The sequence below is a fragment of the Phasianus colchicus genome, chromosome 5, assembly GCF_987193195.1.
Source record: "Phasianus colchicus chromosome 5, bPhaCol1.hap1.1, whole genome shotgun sequence".
Classification (NCBI taxonomy): Eukaryota; Metazoa; Chordata; class Aves; order Galliformes; family Phasianidae; genus Phasianus; species Phasianus colchicus.
In genome coordinates this window covers 31,070,747-31,091,082 of record NC_143440.1, presented here as the reverse complement: position 1 = coordinate 31,091,082, position 20,336 = coordinate 31,070,747, and the positions used below count along the sequence as shown (strand labels likewise).

Below are 20,336 nucleotides of genomic sequence, written 5' to 3'. Positions count from 1 at the left end.
AACTTTGCAACCCTTGATCTCTACTCTACTGTGTCCGCAGGCAGCTAATGACACAGCACGGTTACGAGCTTCAGATGCTAAAACCGGCAGAGAAGTCCGCGCTGACTGCAGAGTGTAGCTGAGTACGAGCTGCTTCTGTGCCCCTGAGGCTTGGGTGTTATTCCAGCCCTGTGTTTGACCGGGTACAGCATCTCAGGACGTACCTGAGAAATACAGCTGGTGGGAAAGACGGACTGTTTTGTAATAAACAAAGGAGAAGGTGAGATTTATCCTACATCTCCTCTTACTTCATTCCTTTCCATCATGAATTCTGCTCTGAAAGTGTGACACTTTGTCATGCAGTTGCACAACATCCCTGCAGAACCAGGACCACATCTGTACCTGACACAGACACATTCTGGATTGGCCAAAATGTTTGTTCCTAGTGCACCTTACTCCCAGTTTTGGGGGAAGAAAGGATGAGCTCTGATAAATTACTTTCTTTCTTCGTTAAGTTGAGCATGACAATTTAAATCATTTTAACCATAACTCACTTATTAAAACATTTCTTCAGTGTCTGAGTAACTCCAAGACTACGTGGATCTAATTGATGACTACATTACCTTTTTTTTTTCCCTTTTTTTCTTTTTTTTTTTTTTTCCCCTGGCTTATGATTCAAGCTTTAAAACAAGGTGGTCTATAAGATACTGGCACGTAGCACAGCTATGCTATTTGAAGAAGGCATTTGATTGATAGCACTAAAAATGAGCTATGGATACATATTCAAGCCCTCAGTTCAGGCAGTGTTTCTTCTCAAAAGTTTCATAACCATTCTGTGTTTAAGAGCTGCTGGATTCTTGCGCTTTCATCATTCTCTTGAGCCAAAATGCCCTGGTGCTTAAAAGTTTGTTCTAATTTCACATCTAAATTTATTTGTGCCCTGTTTATTCTTCTTGTGCCAGTATTATTCTCTAGTTAAATGCATTCTCACTTTGGGTCACAGATTACAAATAGACATCTGCTGTTGAAGAATAACTTCTCAGCAATTTTATTTTGCTAGGTTAAATAAACTAAATGTTCTTAATTTCCTACTGCAGGATAGCCTTTCTATTTGCTTAATCATCCTAACATCAATTTTATGTTCATTTTTGCAGATGTTATAGTTTTGGTTCAAACTGTCTGGATGTACACTGCTTAAAATATTCACGCTTCTCTTAGTCATCTAAGCACTTCAACCACGGATATCCAGGCACATATGATCAGTAAGCATTTTTTTTTTTAATGATTTATTTTATGCTCCTTTAAGAAACATGGTACCATACTGATGAAGAGCTTGATCAAAGGAAACAGATGAAATGCTGTTTTAGAGATTAGGACAGTTACCACATGATGTGTGCCTAAAAATGCTTGGGCTTTCCTGAACAGACTTTTGTTCTGGAGTTCATCAGGAGCATAGAGCTGGATACCAAGTAGATTTTAGAAGGTAAATAAGTTCAATGCTGATGGTAGAAATAGTAGAAGTGTTTCCCTGTATAATCAGAAATGGAAAACAAAATGCTGGTTGCTCTTATGTCTGAGTGCTCCCTTTTTGTAGAACAATAGTTAAATCCAAAGATAATGGTTAATGAATTAAAACCTACAGAAGATGAAATTGTAATTATCACATGGAGAACCTTGAGGGACTTATAAAACATGGTATGGTTGTGTGGTGTTTGATACCTTGTGGGAGTCTCTGTCACAAGATCTTAAAACTGAGAGAATATGGAGAATGGAAAAGGAAAGAAGCTAATCAAGACTTAATGTTTACTTTGTGAATTTGGTTTCTTTTTTTTTTTTTTATAATGTTTTTTTGCTTGTTTTGAATTTTTCATGTTTATCCAAAAGTGATCCAAAAGCAGTGCTGATGATATCCTCAAAAGGTCCTAAAAATGTTCTGTCCCTGGCAACAACATTCCTTCTTGTATAAAAAAGATGTCAGCATACCATCTTAACTATGTATGGCAGTTTTACATGCTGAGGGACATAAGCTACATTTGGTATTTTAAGTCTCTAGGAAGTACCTCAGTTTTTCAGTACTGATAATTTCTATGGTTTTGTCAGTGCTAAAAGTAACAAAACGTGTTGTGTTTTTTTTTTTTCTGAAATTAAATAGCATTAACTTCAGATCAATAATGTTATTGTTGTAGAGAAATACCAAAGACACTAATAAAAATAATCATTTTGCAGTACTTTTCTCCCCAAAAGGTTATATTTCAGTAAAGCTATAATCTGTTATGTATGCATTAACATACAAATATATAAAATAAAATATGTTAAAAATGTACCATATAAAGTCCAATTTTATTTAGAAGACTGATACTATCATGAAAAATAATATGCCAAAATGGATAATATCATCATAGGGAATGTGTGTTCCATAAAAAATGAAAGAGGACAAGAACTTGACAATGCATTTTCTGTGTGACGTAATCAGAGACTTGCAACAGCCATTATTTTTATTCAAAATCCTGAGGAATGTCATGTGATCTTATGCTTATGGTTAACTTTTAAAGGGTAGAGCAACTGGTTTGTTCAGTCAAGGTTACCAAATAGAATTATATTTTGGTTCCTGGGCCTGGTTAGTAAGCAGCTCTTCTAAAAAAAAGCTGTTCTTCAAGTCCACATAGAAATATAACAGAAATTGAAATAAAAATATAGAAATATAATTTCTGTTAAGGACTGAGTTCTATTTCCAGAAAGACAAGCCTTATTCTGGCTGTTTAGCATGGACTGTCCAGCTGATAATATTAACAAGTTAATCACTCTACAACTCAGTTGTAGTCATTTCCATTAAGAATTCCACTTCTTTTGTGTAGCTTCCAGAAAAACAGTCCTAATAACTAAGCATCCTTTTATCTTTTCTAAATATATTTCTGGACCTATTTTCTTTTAACTTACTTTTTACTATTGTATCCTCTGAATTAAACAACAACACAAAATAACCCACCAGAGTTTCTTGAATTAATTGAAAGGTACTGAAAACCCATATTCTTTTTTGAAACTTCATTTCCCAGCTCCACGTTCCCTTTCATTGTTGTTGTGTTTTTTTTTCCATTTTTTTTAAATTTTTTGATTTGTATAAATTCTGTTGATAGAAGAAATACCTAATGCTGCCACTCCTGCACAGTGACAATACAGGAGTGCCTGTACATTTCCAAGATATTTTTAATGTGCTTGAAGCCTGCGTGAAGAATGCAGCACTTCTCTACAATTGCTTGTTTTAATCCTGTGATCAAAATCTGCTACACCGGCTTAAAAAATGTATTTGCTTGAAACTGAAGAAAATGTCATGCTTTTTATAATTACTAGCAATGAATTGAAATTTCAATCAGTTCTAGTCAAGATCTAATTAACTATTTTCAAAGAAAGAAATTATCTGTGAGAGACTCCGGTTTATGTAATCTACCCTGGAATACTTATTATTGTTGGTGTGAATAAGTTAAAGAAAAATACATTATTTAAAGAATGTGATATGATAGGAAGTTTTTTTGGACCAATGAAGGATATTTTCAGACATCAGAAACATAGCTGTACAGACAAAAAAAACCAATGCAGATGATAATAAATTGCCGCTGTAAGATCTTCTGTAACTACCATAAATGAAACTGTGATAAACATGGAGCGAGGAAATGAACACAAAGGTGCCACCAAGGACTTAGGTTTGCTACCCTTTCCCCTCTCTTTCTCAAGGGCAGTTTTGTATAGTTAATTTCATGGTTGTCTTCTGAATGAGTTTGTGCAGCGTATGGCAGGTTTGAATGGTCACATCTTCCGGAAGGCTAAAAGAGAATCTAACTAGATTCAAGTAATTATACAGTAACAGCATTTTATAAGATGATAATACCTAATCTGAATAATGCTTTTTTGCAGAAAAGAAAGAATATAGATCTAAGTACATGCAGTTCTAACAGATGGAAATAGAAGCATGCCTACATGTAAAAAATAAAACCTAACTTCTTTCATATTCACATATACTTGAAACTTACATTGATAGTAAACAAAGACATACACATTCTTTAAATTAGGAATTGGGTTTGAATATAAATTCAAGAATTCTTTGGATTGTTTCCTTTATGTTACCTTGAATTTCAAATTAGGTGTAACTATTGGTGTCTTCACAAATGTAACACTAGTTTTTCTCTGGCAATTTCTGGTGTGAAATAAAAATGTTGATAGTGATTTTGGACACAGCACAGAAATCAAATATGCAGCAAAGCAAAGTGCTTGTAGTACGGCAAAGAAAAATTGCCTGTTGTAAGAATAGGATGGAGAAAATCATTGAAAAAGTCTTGTTCTGTTCAGAAGTGGCTCAGGCATTACAGCTGGATAGCGTTATACTGATAGCTCTTTTTTTTCCTGACACCTGTAGAAGTGAGTTGCATCTTGATGTTTTCCTCTTTTTGTGTTTGCGTTTCCTTATTATAATGGCTACTCCCTTTTCCAGATTACATTTCTCGCTGCCTACGTGTATTTTCTATTTTCCCCAATATTTTAACAAACTTTTACTTGCCAGCTGCTGTGTGACACAGCGCAATCCCAGTTGATTTTCTCATTTTTCCAGCCTGGCTTCTTTGTCATTCCTCTGAAGGTAGAATTTAAATCTCACGCTGTGTTCTGGCACTTACGGATCTCCTCTTACCTACACAGTAGATGTCTGTGATGTGTACTAGCTACTTGTGGGGGTGGTAGGAACATCAAGGATATTTATTAACTGTTTAATCTTTAGTCTTCAGGCTGGAGACAGGATGGCTCAGGAGACTGGTAATGGGATAAAGCTTTTCCCCGGCTGAATTGCCAGCTCTGGGTCAGATTAGCAGGAACAGAACGTTTCCACCATCTGGTGTCTGGTCAGTGACCCATATGAGAGAAACCAGTTGTCGTCACTGCTGCTGGTGAACAGGTTTCCAAAGTGCACACACACACACAGAACCCGCACTGCGAGGGTTAGAAACCCCAGCAGAAGCTCAGTGCACTGAAGGAGGCGCTGGGAAGCTGGGCTGTCAGGAGATGCTCTTTCACTGGGAAGATTTCTTTTATCTTCTGAAATAATTTGCTATCTGAATGAAACAACGGAGCTGAGTAACTGCTTTAAAAAGAAAGAAGAATCCCCACTGCAATATTCAGAAAAGATTATCTTTAAATTATTATGTGTAACTAACTAAAATTTTAGTTTAATGTAGGAATCACATGGGATTAATAACAACTTTGTATTTAATTTTCCTGACTCAAAACTACGCTTTCAAGGTGATCATTTTGAGACAAACAGAACAGGTAGGCCTTAATAAAGAAAATGCACGAAGAATTTAGGATCTGATTTTCTGGCTTGCTAACAGTGTGGGGGCCTTTTGTGTATTTATTATTTGAAATCATATTATGAATTATGATGGTTTCAGTTCCATAATTAATAATGCAGTGAGATAATGATACAGGTTACGTTTGTCTTCTCCCCTAAAGTGATGCTGTTATACATCACGTCTGGTAAAAACGGAAAGAAAGGTAGTTCTGACTCGGAAATATTACAGACCTATTTGCATATGAATGACACGCTGTTTGAGTACGCGCTGCTTTGGCTTTATGTTGTACTTTGCACTCGGCTGCCCAGGAACAGGAAGCTCACGAGTTAAACGGGAACACTGCACGTGTTCCTAGAAGCGACTCTGAACGAACTCGTTCAGCATTGAGCTCTGCCCGCTCCTTTAAAAATTTCCATGGAGAAACTCACACCTTCCCGTGCTCCATTCGCCGCTCCCGTATCCCCGCCAGGTTCCGGCGGGGCGGGGCCGCGCCCGGCGCCTCGCTATTACAGCGCCCCCTGGCGGTCCCACTCGGGAGCAGGGCGAGTGGCGGCCGGCCGGCAGCCCGCCTCAGAGAACTCCGGCGGCACGGCGGGTGCTGAGGAGCGCGGCTCCGGGAGTTGGGGCAACGCTGCTTTGGCCGAAGCTGTCAAACAGCTGGGCACGGCTTTGGAAAAGACGAAGCGTCAAAAAAACACGCTCTCAGAAACTAAGGATTTTATTCGTTTACTCTTTCTTTTCTTGGCATTGCGTTTTTAATACTTTCTGTTGTCTGCACAGCACTATTTTTATCCTGCTTCATTCTTTTCTTCCTCAGAAAATAAAGTTTCAGTTTCTCCTTCCTCCTCTCCCATGTTGTTTCATCCTTTCTCTGGAAACTCTCAGCCACCCTTCCAGAGACACCCAGATGCTCTACGGATTAACAAACCAAGAACAGAGAGGCTTCATTAAGATACAACGAAGTAACTCTAAATAAATCTATGATCCATTTTTTTAATCTCTACTCTCTTTGCATAGCTTTGTTGATATTGCAATTGCGAGTGACTGTTCCAGAAAAACAGCCTGCAAGCCTCAATTCATTAAGTTTAGTGTAGTATTCCTATGGCAAGATAAAGCAATCCTGTGATTGTTTTGTCTGGTGGTAACTCCGTACCTCACAAGATACGAATCATCATGTTCCTCAAATAATTTTTCCCATATACATTATCCCAGATGCAGTCTCCAGGCTTTCCTTGGAATAAATGTAGGAGTTAATTCTTACTATTAATAGCGTACAAGGGCTGCAGAATGTAAAAGAAACAAAACTTGTTACCTTTATAAAGTGGCATAACATCTGGTAGCATAAGCTAGAAACTGGAATTCATTGAGTATCTTCAGATTTCAGGAACAGGCTACAACAGGTGTGATGTCACCTACGCTTTCAGTACTGTCACTCCACTTTTGCAGAAGCTGCAGAATAAATCATGACTTTCCATTCTGGGTTACAAAAAAGCTGACTAAGACATTTCATTTGAAATACACATGGTTTTGTTAGGCCTTTAGTCTCAAATTATTATTTTTAGTGTTTTGTCTTTGAAGATTCAGTTATTGAATAACAAACTGAATCAGCATAATAGCACTGCCTCTGACTACAGCTGAATTATTTAACAATTCTTCAGTTGTTTCAAACTCTTTACTGAATTTAATGTAATTTTTGTGCTGCCTTCTACACCTTCATTCTCTTCAATTGAATTTATTTATTTCTCCTTTTAATCCTTCCATGTCATTAAATCCTTTGGTTCAGCCTAATCCTTCAAATCCTGTAATTACTCAAACAAAGCATTTCAACCTTTTGGCCTTCCTGGACTCTTGCCTTTTCTCTCATGACGCGTAGGTCTCTCTTGATTAATGATGTTTACTGCTATGTTTTCTTTCCTGGGATGCTCATGGAAAATTTTGTGCTACGCAGCTTCCATCCATCATAGCACTCAGCATCACAGTCTCACTGTGAGCATTGTAAAAATTGTAGAGGACACTTTGCAATATGAGAAAGATCCCTTCTTTTAGTCGAAACTTACCACCATCCTTGCTGTAATCCCAAGTAATAGAAGTTGAAAGCCTAGATTTTGATTTCAAACAACTATTCTCAAGTTCTTTATCCCCCTCCAACAAGATGGTTTGTTTTTTTTTTTGATACTGCATAAGGCACAGAACTATTTTATTTTTCGTATCTCAGAATGACAGCACTTTAGAACATGTGACTATTCTTCTAGGTGCATACTGTAGTCATTTTCATTAGGATATTCTGAACGTTACAGTGGTGACATTAGTTAATGATGCATATAATTTTTCATGCAAGGTGTATTTGTAAGGAAGTAGTCAAAATTTAGTGTTGTATTATATTTTTTTAATTTACTTTGTTTTTTGGAAGAGACCAATGAGTAGGCCAGCCTCTGGCTGAAATCTATCAATGCTTTTGTTCACAGGAATGGTATTTTTAAAAATGATGAAAAATAATGTAATGCTATTAAGGGGTACAATAGAAAGATAAGGCAGGAATGATTACAAAATGATTACAAATTTTAATGAAATGTTATTGAAACAAAATTACTTGTTGATACAGTTGAAAACAAACATTAATATTTGCTGGATTTATAGTAAGTAGTAATGTGTGCAGAGGGAAAAAGAATATGGAGTTGAGGGAGAAAGAATCTGGAAATATATCAGATATCAAGAAGAGGGGAATCTAATTAAATGTGGATGTATAGGAAAACAAATACAGTAATGCGAGAAAGGGAAACAGACCAGCATGAAGGAGTAGCAAAATTATCAATGTATTCCATACATTCCGTGCGTAATTGAAAACACTGTATTGAATTTTGTGATTTCAACTGAAAAAAATTAAATCCTATGTTCAACATCAAGCATCTATGGTAAAGAAAAACTTGAAACTGTCCTGCACATCTTGCATATTGAGAAAGATATTTATTTTGGATGCAATAATAAACAGAAAAATTGTGAAATCTGCATCTGCACTCTACATTCAGCTGTTCAGAAACTGCTGTGGAAGGTACATGCACATGTGCAAATACAGCTCAAATAGCCAGAGAGTTTGCTGTTCACTGTGCTTATAGCCTGTGTTTGTTCTCTAATAAATATTTGAGCTTCCGTTCCTCAACTCTGTGCCTTGTATGTACATTTATATATCACAGTTAAACAAACATGAGTATTTTTCCTCTAAAGTACATGAATTAATTTAAACTAAGTGAACCATGGATGTATTTAAAAAAATAAGCTGAAATGATTTTTAAGCAGCAGAGTCTTTGACATCTGTACCTGACCTGAGATTTATGCTTCTTTTTACCTTTATACCTCTTTTTACCAGCATGTGTTTCAAAGAGGTTCTTCCTGAGAAAATATGAGTTCTCCTCATAAAGCAAAGTCTAAGACAAGTGGAAACAATTGGGTGCCTGGGACAATTCTCTCAATGAGGTATATTGGGAAAGTATTTTTTCTGTGCTTATGTGGCTGAGCCCAAGCTAATGAAAATGAATTGTATAACCATCTGTTCCAATTTTTTTTTTTGTAAAAGAACTATAAGGTAGAAATTAAAATAGATGCTATCACAAAATATGTAGTTAGAGATAATAGAATTCATTGGATCAATAATATCAGAAAAATTGAAACCTTTTGGGGCCATGCAACTTTTTCACATGTGTACCAAGCAAACTTCTGCATCAGCACAGATTAACTAGCTGTTGAGTTCACCTCTGCAGGATGCTACTTAGACACACAGTATGGCACAGTATGATGCAATATAATGAGAATAGGATTTCAGTCTACAGTTAGAAAGTTACTAGTGTTGATAATGTAAGGTACAAACTTGTATTTGGGTAGGGACATGTAAAATGGTACCTTTTAGTACTGCTACTATGGCAATTACTTTCCTCTTTCCTTTAGTGTTTGTCACAGCAGTTAAAAATACCTTGAATTTGTTGAAAATATCCTAGACTTGCTAGATTTGCTGTGACTGCAATATATTTGAGCTTGCTATTACTTGTGTGAAGTTATTACAGCTGTGAATAGAAGCCATAAGTGAATTAAATCAATTTACAGACCAGCCATACTTGTTCACAATGAGTAATATTAATTCCCTGCAGCCTTTTTAATAATAATAATAATAATGGGCTTTGTGCACAACAAACGTCAGAAGTCTCCCCTTATTATAGGGACAAAGAAGCATCCCATGTTCTTAATTTTAGTCCTACTCCTGTTAATCAGAAGAAACTTGCTAAGTGAGCAAGAATATAGAATTTTATTGAATAAGGGGAATTCTACAACTATTTGTATTATTAGCCAACTTACTTAAAAACATTATGGACTTAAGGCAGATAGTTTCTGCAGCTTTTTTCTTCTACAGATACAAGGTCCATTCAAAATTTAGGGAAATCATCTCTGTAAAATGTCTGTAAGACGTGACTTGTCTTCACTTCAGTAAAAAGGCAATTCTCAAAAATCAAGTTCTTGTACATTAAATAAGCTGGTTTTAAACTGCAGTTGAATTAAAATGTGAGATACAACCTAAAATGCTGCTGTTTGGACAGTATGCATCCAACACTGAGCAAAAATAACACACAGCTCTTAGGTTACTACTGCATATCCAGGCCTACAAAGAAAGAATACAAGGAAATTTCTTTTTCACTGCAGTACTGTAGCAACATACTCAAACAACATGGTTTTATGACTCTTTACTCCCTTCTGCCTGCACTGCCTACTTATTTCTGCCTTCCTTCAAAGTACAGAAAGTTGTATTCTGTGCTGAAATGTTCCCATACATGTCAAAAAGTAATTGGTTGTAATTCTAGTTTTGTTCTCACATTTGTTATAAACCTGCTATTCTGCATCACTCCACATGGTGTCTTCATGGTAAAGCATTAAATATAACTCAGTGTCCAACTCACTCAGAATGCAGCTTTTCCTTTTTTCCTTCTCTCCATGCACATTTATGCACAGAGCTCGTGTCTGACCCATGCATGCACTCTACAAGATTGAAAGCTGTTTACTTTGAAAGCTAGGTGTTTTTTTTTCCTGAAGGAAGGTGACCTACTAAAAATAATTTTAAATTGATTTGGGGAATTAAAAGAAGCTGTTTTTATTTTTGAAGGCTTTCTTCTTCACTAGAAGGAATTCTTTATTTGCAAGCATGTACACTTAGAAATAATGTTATTCAGTATGCTCCTATAGGTAATCTTCCTGAATAAGTTAGTGGGAGGGAAAACATGAAGAGTTCAAATAGAAAATCAGAGGAAGGGAGTTTGTTCAGCCTAGACAGGAATGGGCTTGGGGATATCTACTCACAGTCTCTCAGTACCTGAAAGAGTACTGAAAGAGTAGCTGTAGGGAAGCTGGATGTCCTCTCCCTTCCTGGGTGCACAATGACAGGACAAGTGGCAATGAGTACAAGAAGCTCCATCTGCATGTTAAAAAGACATTATTCAGGATTAGAACCATTCAACTCTGGAAGAGGTTGCTCGTGCAAGTGGTACAATCTCCCTCACCAGGATTATTCAAAACTTTGCTTGGCAGCAGCCCGAATAAACTCATTTCCAGAATACATTATTCAGATAGCTTCCAGAGCCATCCTTGAATCTGGACACTTCTATGATTGTAGAGTTCTTCTTGTTAACTAGGACTAAACCTTACTTCATTAAATTTGCATAGGATCCTCATGTCATCCTGTTGGTTTTTTGGTAGTTTTTTTTTTTATTTTTTAAAACATGGAGAACCATAAAAAGTATCAATCGATCTCATGCAAAGAAAGATCATATCTGTGTTGCAGTAAAACTAACATACAGTTTGGCTTGCTCAGCACCCCAAAGTAAAGAATATGAAAGTGCAGTGATAACTATATGTTTCCTCCCCCTGTGAAGATAACTAATACAAAACATTACATAAAACATTTTTGAAAAAGACCTGACTGTTTTATTAGGCATGTTGCTGTAAGGATTTAGTTTGGGTCTCATGGATCTCAGAACAGGTGGACAGAAGGTTGCATTAAATCAAGTATTTTCCCAAAGGTCTGAAATAATTTGTCTTTAAAGAGAGAAATCAATAATTACTTTCAGAAAACTAGTGAGTTAATGTTGAAGGTGTTTTTTTTTTTCCACCTGGAAAGTGGTAGATGTAGATTTGATGCACTTCTTAACTGGATGGAATTGGAACTTTCTATACTGCTTCCAGAAAATGTCTTAGTCACCAAGTTATTGGCTACCATGGATGGAGGACATGCTGTTGCTCCTTTGTTAAAAAAAGAGAGAAATTCCAGACTCTTGTAGAATGAAAAAGTCTTGAAAGAAATATGATTTTCTAGGGAGTATCCTGGCACTCACAAGATTTCAGTCCCTGTTTACATCAGTGTTTCTGCTTTCTGTATTAAGCATGTGTTGACATTTAAAATGCAGATAAAGAGATTTGGGAGTACAGCACAAAATCTCCCCTCATTCATTCAAATTCTCACTTTCCTGGTAGCTTTCTCACCCTGCAAATCTTTCATTCCTTCCTGCATGAAAACATGCCACAGCTCCAACAGGAAGGGAGGGCATGCTAGTGTTTAGCAGAATAGGCAGGACGATGAGTCAAAGCTTGTAAATAACATGAGTACTATTATAATAAAGCAGAAATTATATTTGAGACAGCTGCATTTAAAGAGGGAGAGAGTTGTTCTTGTAATGAAAGTGTTCCAGTGTCTCCAGGGATTACTTACAGAGAAATATTTTCCAGCCTGGCCTACCTCTTAGGAAATATGGGCACATGCTTCAGCTCCTTCAGGAGAGGGAAATATTATGCTGCCTCTTTCATTTTCTAGGAGAAGATACCATCAGCTCTCATAGATAAGATATGGACACCTCCTCCAACATTAAAATGGAATATTTGCAGCTGCATTTTGTGTGAGGTCTGCTTGCTTCATCATTACTCATTTTGGTTCTGAAGCCTGAAATGCCTTTAGACTTTACTCAGTTGATGACATTACCTGTCAGTGTCTTCTAGACAATATTTAAGTTACGAATAAATGTACTACAGAGAACAGTGGTGGTCCTCACCTTGTGGTTTCACAGGTCAGGGACCTGACAATATGTTCTGATTCCATTTTTCACTTTAAAAGCCTGTATTTCCTTCCCACAGAAACCAGGACACAGGGAACAATAAAGAAAATTAAAAAGAATCTCACCCAGTGTAGATTTAGATGAGAGTCTAGGACTGCACCTGACCTTGAATCCTGAATTCTGCAGGAATGATGCCTTCGTCCAGTTTCTGGAGAATAAGTAGATTAATAATACTTTTGTTGATGGTCATCCTAACTTCCCAGATCAAGCATATTGGGCATACAGTGGAGCAAATCTGTAGGCACCTAGAAAATTTTCAGGTCAAGCACACTGAAGCTATTGAAATCAGATGCTACCCTGGGGTGGCTTGATAAATACTTCAGTCAATCTAGGAATGGCTGAATTTACTTCGCATTTAAGAGAACAGACAGTGCTAGAATAAAAGCGCTTACTACTGTTGATAGTCAGGATATTTAAATGGAGTCCTATATTTGGAAAGCATAATGTATTTTTGAAGTTGCAGTTTTATTCTTTTAAATCAATTCTGTTAGCACGACACCTGAAGGATACTATTTTTCTCCTTTTCCAGTGTCTTATAAAATGTGCAAGATATGTGTTTTGAAAATGCTATTTTTTGGTAGTGACTTGGTTTTGACCATCTTTTTTTATAGTAAGTAATGAAGGTGGAGATCAAAATAGACTAGCACCTACAGTCAAGCAAGATTCTTCACCATGCTCTCTCTTCTCCAAGAATTTGTGAAATAAAATAACAGCAAATTAAATAGTATTTTTTCAATCAAGACCTTAAATCCTACTGGATGCCTGCGTAAAACAAATAATCACTTATATCAAGAAAGTAAAGCTAAATGCCAAGTACTGTTCAACAAGGGTGATGATTACCATGATGTCATTTACATTTCAGTAATTTAACAACGTGATCAGTTTTGAGGAGGATTTTCACAAAAGACAATTTTCTTTTTGTAAAGCATAGCATAAGTACTACCCATTTCATTATATTCCTCAATAAAACAACAATATTTCTTGTTCAGTGGTAATAACAGAGTAGCGCATTGTCACATTATTCACATTCCGCTTATAAGAGGAAGTGATTACACCAGTCATTGTTATATTGCATCCATCAGTAATATTTCCAAAGTGTACAGTTAATTCTTTTATCACAACTCTGGAAAAAGGATACCTTATTAATCTCATTTAATGAAAAGTGAACTAATGTTTAAATGCCTGTGTTCATACCATCTGCTGTAGTATCAGGTCAAGGTAAGAAGTAATGATCTAAGCCAATCACTTTGCAGAGCTACTAAATCCTGGCTGCCAAATTTGACAGCAAAGGGAAGCTAAGACTGTCTGGTGGTACAAATTTCTCAACTGCCTTGTTAACATTTTACTTATTGTATTAAGAAGTTTGAATACTCTTCAGTAAAGTCAAGTAAAAATAAATTTTGTTAGTATCTAGCTTTGGACATTTATGGTGTGATTACTTCACTGGACTTTGCAGAAGAGTGAAATACGTGACCAGTGGTCTTTATAGATCCTGATAGGAATAAATTTGTCTATATATCTGCTATCTAATTCCAATCTCCTAGGAAAACTCTTTGTGAACGCAGACAATATTGTTTGATCTTCTCAGATAGGCTTATTTCTCAAAAGAATGGCAGAGTTTAAGTTAATTTTCTCAGAAGTTACCTTCCTGCCAGAAAGAAAGATGTTTTTTGGTTTTTTCTTTTGTTGTTTGTAACTTCCTGTAGAACACAGGAGCATAAAGGTGACAATTTAAAATTTAAAAAACATGTATTCCTTCTTAACTTTTTCTAAGAACACATTTAATACAGTAGTTGAAGTAGAAACTGAATGAGGAGTAGGGTAGGTTGCATGAAAGTCTGCTGTATGTGTATTGAATGTTTTAAATATATTGAATACTAGCTCTTCGTTCTCTCTATTACCCCTAATACTAGTTTTGTCCAGCTCTAGATCTGCATATTGGACCACTGGTGAATTGGCTATAGCCCTGGGACATGCAAGGTGCCTCTGTGGCCCCTTATCAGCTCACGGATTTCTTACATAGCATTTGGTGTCCTTGATTCTGTGCTGTCTGCTATAATACCATAACAATATTATTCTATACTATATCATTTGTGTAGAGTCAGTTAGTTAGTTATTACTATCCATTTAAACAAAAAATAAAATTTGAAAAAATCATATTTACATACAAACTATGGTTAGGGCATAGCTTTTACGTGCATAGAGCATGCAAAAATAATCAAAAGTAAAATGAGGCAGTCACAGGCTACTACACACTAGAAGAACTGCAGTTACAATAAACAAGCTAAAACAAAATTTCTGGCTGTCCACAATGGTTTATGACAAAATCTAATTCTGTTCCTGAAATCTTATGAAGTTAATACAAGCCATGTTAATACAAGGGCCTTTTGATAGCCCTGGCAATAACATATTTACCAGGTTGTAGTGTGCTTTGTATAAATGGCTTCAGATATCTTGCTCTGGGAAGCAGGCCTGGCGTTTGCCTTTTTAATGAAGATCACATCGCTAATCAGGTGCCTCATTTCTAGACAGGGCGACTTGAAGAGATGCAGATGCTCGGTGTGTTTTCTGCACTACCTTGCTATAAGCAGCTCTTTGCTCACTGTGTGGGTTATGGGTAAGCTGAGCATTAGCAACTCTGCTTGTGCTGAAAGGAACCCGGAATTAACAATTATGTCAAAGGCTCATTATGAGTCAGAAGTCTAACATTTGGGCACATTTTATTAGATTTCTTATGAATACATAAATACACTAGACAGCATGAAAGGTATAGAAGATAACACTGCCTTTACTCATGTAATTTGTGTGCAAATTATGAAACTGAAGACAATCAACTAAAAAAGTAGTTTCAGAGCAAAATGAGCTCTGTAACTAAATCTTAAAAATGATTTATAAATAGTACATATTCTAGAGAATTTTATGAAGGGCTATCCTAAAAAGATATTTACATTTTCCTAACTTTTAAAGGCTTCTATCTCCTCTCTTTCTCTCGTCTGCCTCTTGCTAATGTTTCGTGTGTGCTGACTTAAAATTAAGTAGACTTTTAAATTAACTGCTGTTCCAAAATTGCTTTGTGGGACGTTTGGCCAAGCAATGATCTCTCCCCTTGTAACTTGAATCATTGTTTCTACGAAGTAAAACACATAGCCTTCATACAATTAAGTGCACTGGACATTGTAAAATTTGTTTAAAAATTAGAAATAAGGATTTTACAAACTTAGGCTCCATTAAGAAAAAAAATTATGCAGATCAGAAATCAAAGTAATGATACAGTTTTCATTTGTAATATTTACCTTAGAAATTAAGTCAAAATTTTTGAACTTGCTGTTTGAGCACATTAATTCACTTGGGATTTCATTTCAACTATGTGTCACCAAAATAGTTTTCTTTTACTAAAAATGCAATCTGGTTGCAGGTTTTTGTCTATTGAGTAGCTGGCTACTCTAAATGCCATTTTGTAGTTCAAATGTACTCTAGTGACTTGCCTCAGAAATTTTGAGCACCCCTTTTAAGACTGAAATCGTAATAAGCCCCAAAATACTCTTTGATTCAAGTGATATCTCATGCATTGACAGCTCAAAGAGACAAATAGGGGCTTTCTTCTGAAAAGTTAAAAAGTCTTTTCCCACTCTGCTCTCATTTACACTCTAACTGAAATTCTAGGAATCTTACCTGTCCAGCTACTGCTTTTTCTCTAAAAAAGCTCCCATGGCTATAATCAGCATGGGTTCTATAAATCCCTTTCATAATGAAGCATGTTTTGAAGTAGCAAAAATTTCTGTTAAGAAGTTAATGAAGTTCCTTGCCAAACCCATACAGAAAAGTCAGCAAATACAGGCAAAGAGCCAACACTTCTGGCTCCATTCAGTTTCTTAAAATTGATATTCCACACAAATATCTGTGGGAACATTTTCCCTTCTACTTATTTCATATATCTTGATGAAAATAGGATGCTGTGGTTACTGTCCATTCAACCTTTTTCCTATATTTTTCATTTCCTTAGAAGGTACCTGCATGTAGATGCGAACGGAATGAGGAATAAACATACTGTTTCAGAGCTCCTGGGAACACTGTTTTAAGGTGAATACTTTCACAAAGGAGCATCTCTTACTTCCGTTTGGTTTTCATTCATGAAGCAAAAAAATTAGCTTTATCTACATCATTTTTAGTCAGTTAAAAGCATTCATTCTTTGCCTGAGAACCCTTTTCTATGTAATTTTGCAAGCAAAATCAGCTTCCGTAATGGCATTAAGGCCGTAGAACTAATTAAGTTCTTCATAGTGCACGTGTATCTTTTGTAATACATAATGGAATTTGTGTTATGTATTGTATTTATTACTCTTTGATTTCATAGCTTACTGAAATTATGACAATTTTATAAAGGGAAGAGAAGAATTTTTTAATCAAATTAAGAAAATAAACAATGTAAATATCATAACAGCTACCCAAACATTTTTACAGACTTATACTCTGCAGTTTATTTTTTGAGTCATTTTCAAGCATGAAGAACTTGTCACTTTCTGCTGCCACTGAAATTATCACCAGTAGTTGCATGCATGGTTAGTACAAGAAACTTGTGAGAAATGCTATCCTTACAGTTTAGGTTTTAATATAGTAGACCTTAATAAAATCTCTATATTTGTCTGTGCAAGAAGGAATTTATAATGAAAAGAGTTCCTAACATTTTCTGAAATGACACATAGAACATTTTCCAGTGTTATAAAAATTCTATTTCAGAAAGCTCTGCAGTACAAATATTGTGGTGCTCTTAATTTAGTTTTATAACACCTGCCCTTTGAAAATTATGAAGTAAAACAGATGCTGCCCCCTAACTTATCAGCATGAAATAGAATTCTAAGAAATTACCTAGCTTTTCATGTTCTTGGAGGCATTGTGATTTTTAAGTTTATACTCAAGGAAATGGCGTATATCACTTGGACATTCTATTTTACTGAAAGTTCTCAGATGGTACCATCTTTTAGCTTTTGAGAGCTCATAGTTCTCATTCTGTGCAGAGTGATGGGTCATTTTAGTCTATTACATTTGTAAACGAAAGGAAGTTGTTTCAAGAGCACATATGCCTGCTTGCTTCTGCTCATTTAAACAATTATATTGGAGAGGGTGGAACAGCCATAGGATCTTCATGATGAAATCTTTTCAGTCGCTGCAATCCTATCTCATTTACATGGTTTTTAATTCAAAATTCAGACAAGTAAAATAAATTGTGTTTTACAAATACTTCATTAAAAAAAGCTTTCCTCCCCTCCTCCAAAAATTTTAACTTGTATGTGTCCTTTGTTTAAAGAAATTAAGATGACCCATAGGAGAGGAAGTATATCTGTGTCTGCACCTGCTGATCTAAGGAACAATTAATACAACTTTATTCCCAAGCAGGCAATATTGCTTTAACTCGCTTTTGATTTTTTTTTTTCTTTTTAGAAAAAAGACAAATGGAAAGAAATTAAGGGATAGATTCAGTAAAGCTCAGCACCATAATAACTAGCTTTTTAGGCATTTAACCCATGGCATCCACTTACTGGGCTGCACCCGCAAGCCTGCTCCTGCTTCCTGACATTGTGGGGTTAGGATTTTCATTGCTGCTAATTAAAATAAATTTTGAACATGTGTCTCTAGCTATAGTTACTTCATGTGTAAGGTCAAGATTTATAGGGAGAATAACAATACAAGCCTGAGACATGTGCTAAAGTTATTTACAGACTTTAGATAAATAAAGCTTAGAATTTAGTCATCCTCCACTTGAAGTCAAGAGCAAGGTACCCATTGTGGTCATATGTGCAGAATCAAGCCTTGGGAAAATAAAAGATGGATGAAGAAATTCTAGCATTATACATAAGGAACTGTAGTGGTGCACAGTAGTAAGAAATATAACATGCACATTTCTTAGTGTAAGCCCAATTTTCATTCCAGCTTATTTACTTTTTTTCAAGACTTGTTACACTAACGTGCATTTCAGTATCCACCTGTCCAAAAATCCAAGTGATCAATCATTTCAGGAGCAGCTCTCTTTCAGTATACTTACTTTTCTTAATAGGTTCCTAATCTTAAGATGTTTCCTTCTCATTCACTTAAGAGCAGAAGGCACTCTATGTAACTGCCTGATTTTCAACTTCTTTCTACAGGTGTGTTGGATAAATTCCTTGTTTCTTTGAAATGCTTTTGTTTTGACTTTGCCCTAATTTAGCTCTTTCCAAGAATTTGGCTCTGCAAATCTGAGAGTTGTCAAGTCAAAGAAAACCTCTGAGTTTGAAGAACACTACATATATATTAGATAGTTGATAATTTTTCTTTTTTTCTGCTCCCCCAAGGAGTACAGTCCACTTTGTGCCACCCAGGAAAGTTATAAATTTGAAAGTACTAGTTGTCTTGATAAAGAAGGAAAACAGTCTTGAACCAGCACACACACACACACACACACACACACAAAAAACACCATGTTAATAACCTTAATCTTACTTACTGTGAATACCTGAGTAGTTACTTTGGATTTTTTTTTTTTAATTATCACTCTGATTTCTTCTAATCTATAGGTAGCAATACTAAGCAAGTACCTCTCTCTTAGAGCATAAGATATTTCATAGAATCATAAAAGTTCAAAAAACCTGTGGAAGTCCTCTTATCCAAGTCACCTACTCAAAGCCGTACCACAGGCTCAGCTTTTGCTTTCTCGCTGCCTGTGGTATGAGAAATGATGAAGATTCCCACATGCAAAATGTTACTTGGGAGCCATAGTTAGGACACCACTGGCTCAATAACAAGAGCAGCACCTTTTTTATTTGACTGTTTTTGCTTCTGCAGTTTCCATGGTCTTTTGAAGCTCTGATGAGTAATTTGAAGTGATCTTGACTAGGGTCGTGCAGAAAATAATTAGTTAAGCTATGTTAAAATTCAGAAGGCTGACTCTGGCTCCTTTGCTTTAACTTCACTCTCAGTACTGCTTTGAAATTTTTATCGGAGAAGATCTTTATGGAATTGTGTCTCAGACTTACGTTGAGACATCAAACAGGAAAAACTGTGTATATCATGGAAATAGTTGCTGCATCATATTCCACGCTTACAGTATTTGTAAACTATGAAGAAGAGATAATCTCTGTTGTTCTTGATTTGAAAAAAATGAAGTCAGAGAAAAATAGATTAGCATCTTTAGATGCTTTTTTGTTCCCAGACCCTGTAGTATTAATAAGTATTAATTTGAGCAGTTTTATACTGGCAGCTAGCCAGAATGGAGGATTAACACTGCTTTCTCAAGAAGTCCTACTCAGAATTAGTTTTATCACACAGTAATTGGATAAAGCATGATTTTCTAATAGACCAAGGAAAGTTCACTTTTAGCATTTTAGTTATATAAAAAAATTCCTAACTGCTACTGTAATATGATAGAAAGCACAGCAATAACAGCAGAGTAGCAAAGTTTCAGGCTAGAACAAGAAAGAATTTGCTCAAATACAACAACCATAAACACAGAAATGAAGAGAAAAAAAAAAAACATCTTACCTTCAGAAAGTCCCAGGTACGCAGGGATCCCCAGAAAAATACCTCTCCTTCCCACTGCCAACCCTTAGATGAAGTCTAGGAAGGGGTGGATCCTGACTCCACCCCTTCCAGTCACTCAGACGCATTGCATGCAGCTGAGCTGCCCTGTGTTGGCCCTGCCTTCCCACCAGGTGCTCAGTCACCATTTCAAGCTGTGACTTAGCGTTTCCTCTATATGCTACACTTAATAGATTGTTAGCTAATGCTTACCTCAGCAATTTTATTTCTGGTTGTTGCAGCTCTTAAAGAAAGGATGTTCAGGTGTTTTTTCTTTGTTAACTCTACAGAATATGAGAAATGATGTGAGAGTATGGATTGAGGGAACAGCAGT

The 20,336-nt window shown here is 36.0% G+C and overlaps 1 long non-coding RNA gene across 2 annotated transcripts; it reads right to left on the bottom strand.

The window, feature by feature from the left end:
* Window positions 1-5,908: 5,908 nt before the first annotated feature.
* LOC149917827 (uncharacterized) lies at window positions 5,909-20,019 on the bottom strand. 2 transcript variants are annotated; one of them, XR_016467272.1, is made up of 4 exons: window positions 19,967-20,019; window positions 12,520-12,602; window positions 10,663-10,764; window positions 5,909-6,224 (listed from the first exon to the last, which is right to left on the bottom strand). It is a non-coding gene; the product is annotated as an uncharacterized LOC149917827 (long non-coding RNA). The 2 variants fall into 2 exon arrangements; XR_016467271.1 differs by lacking the exon at window positions 5,909-6,224 and having other exon boundaries at window positions 10,624-10,764.
* Between the last annotated feature and the right edge of the window lie 317 nt (window positions 20,020-20,336).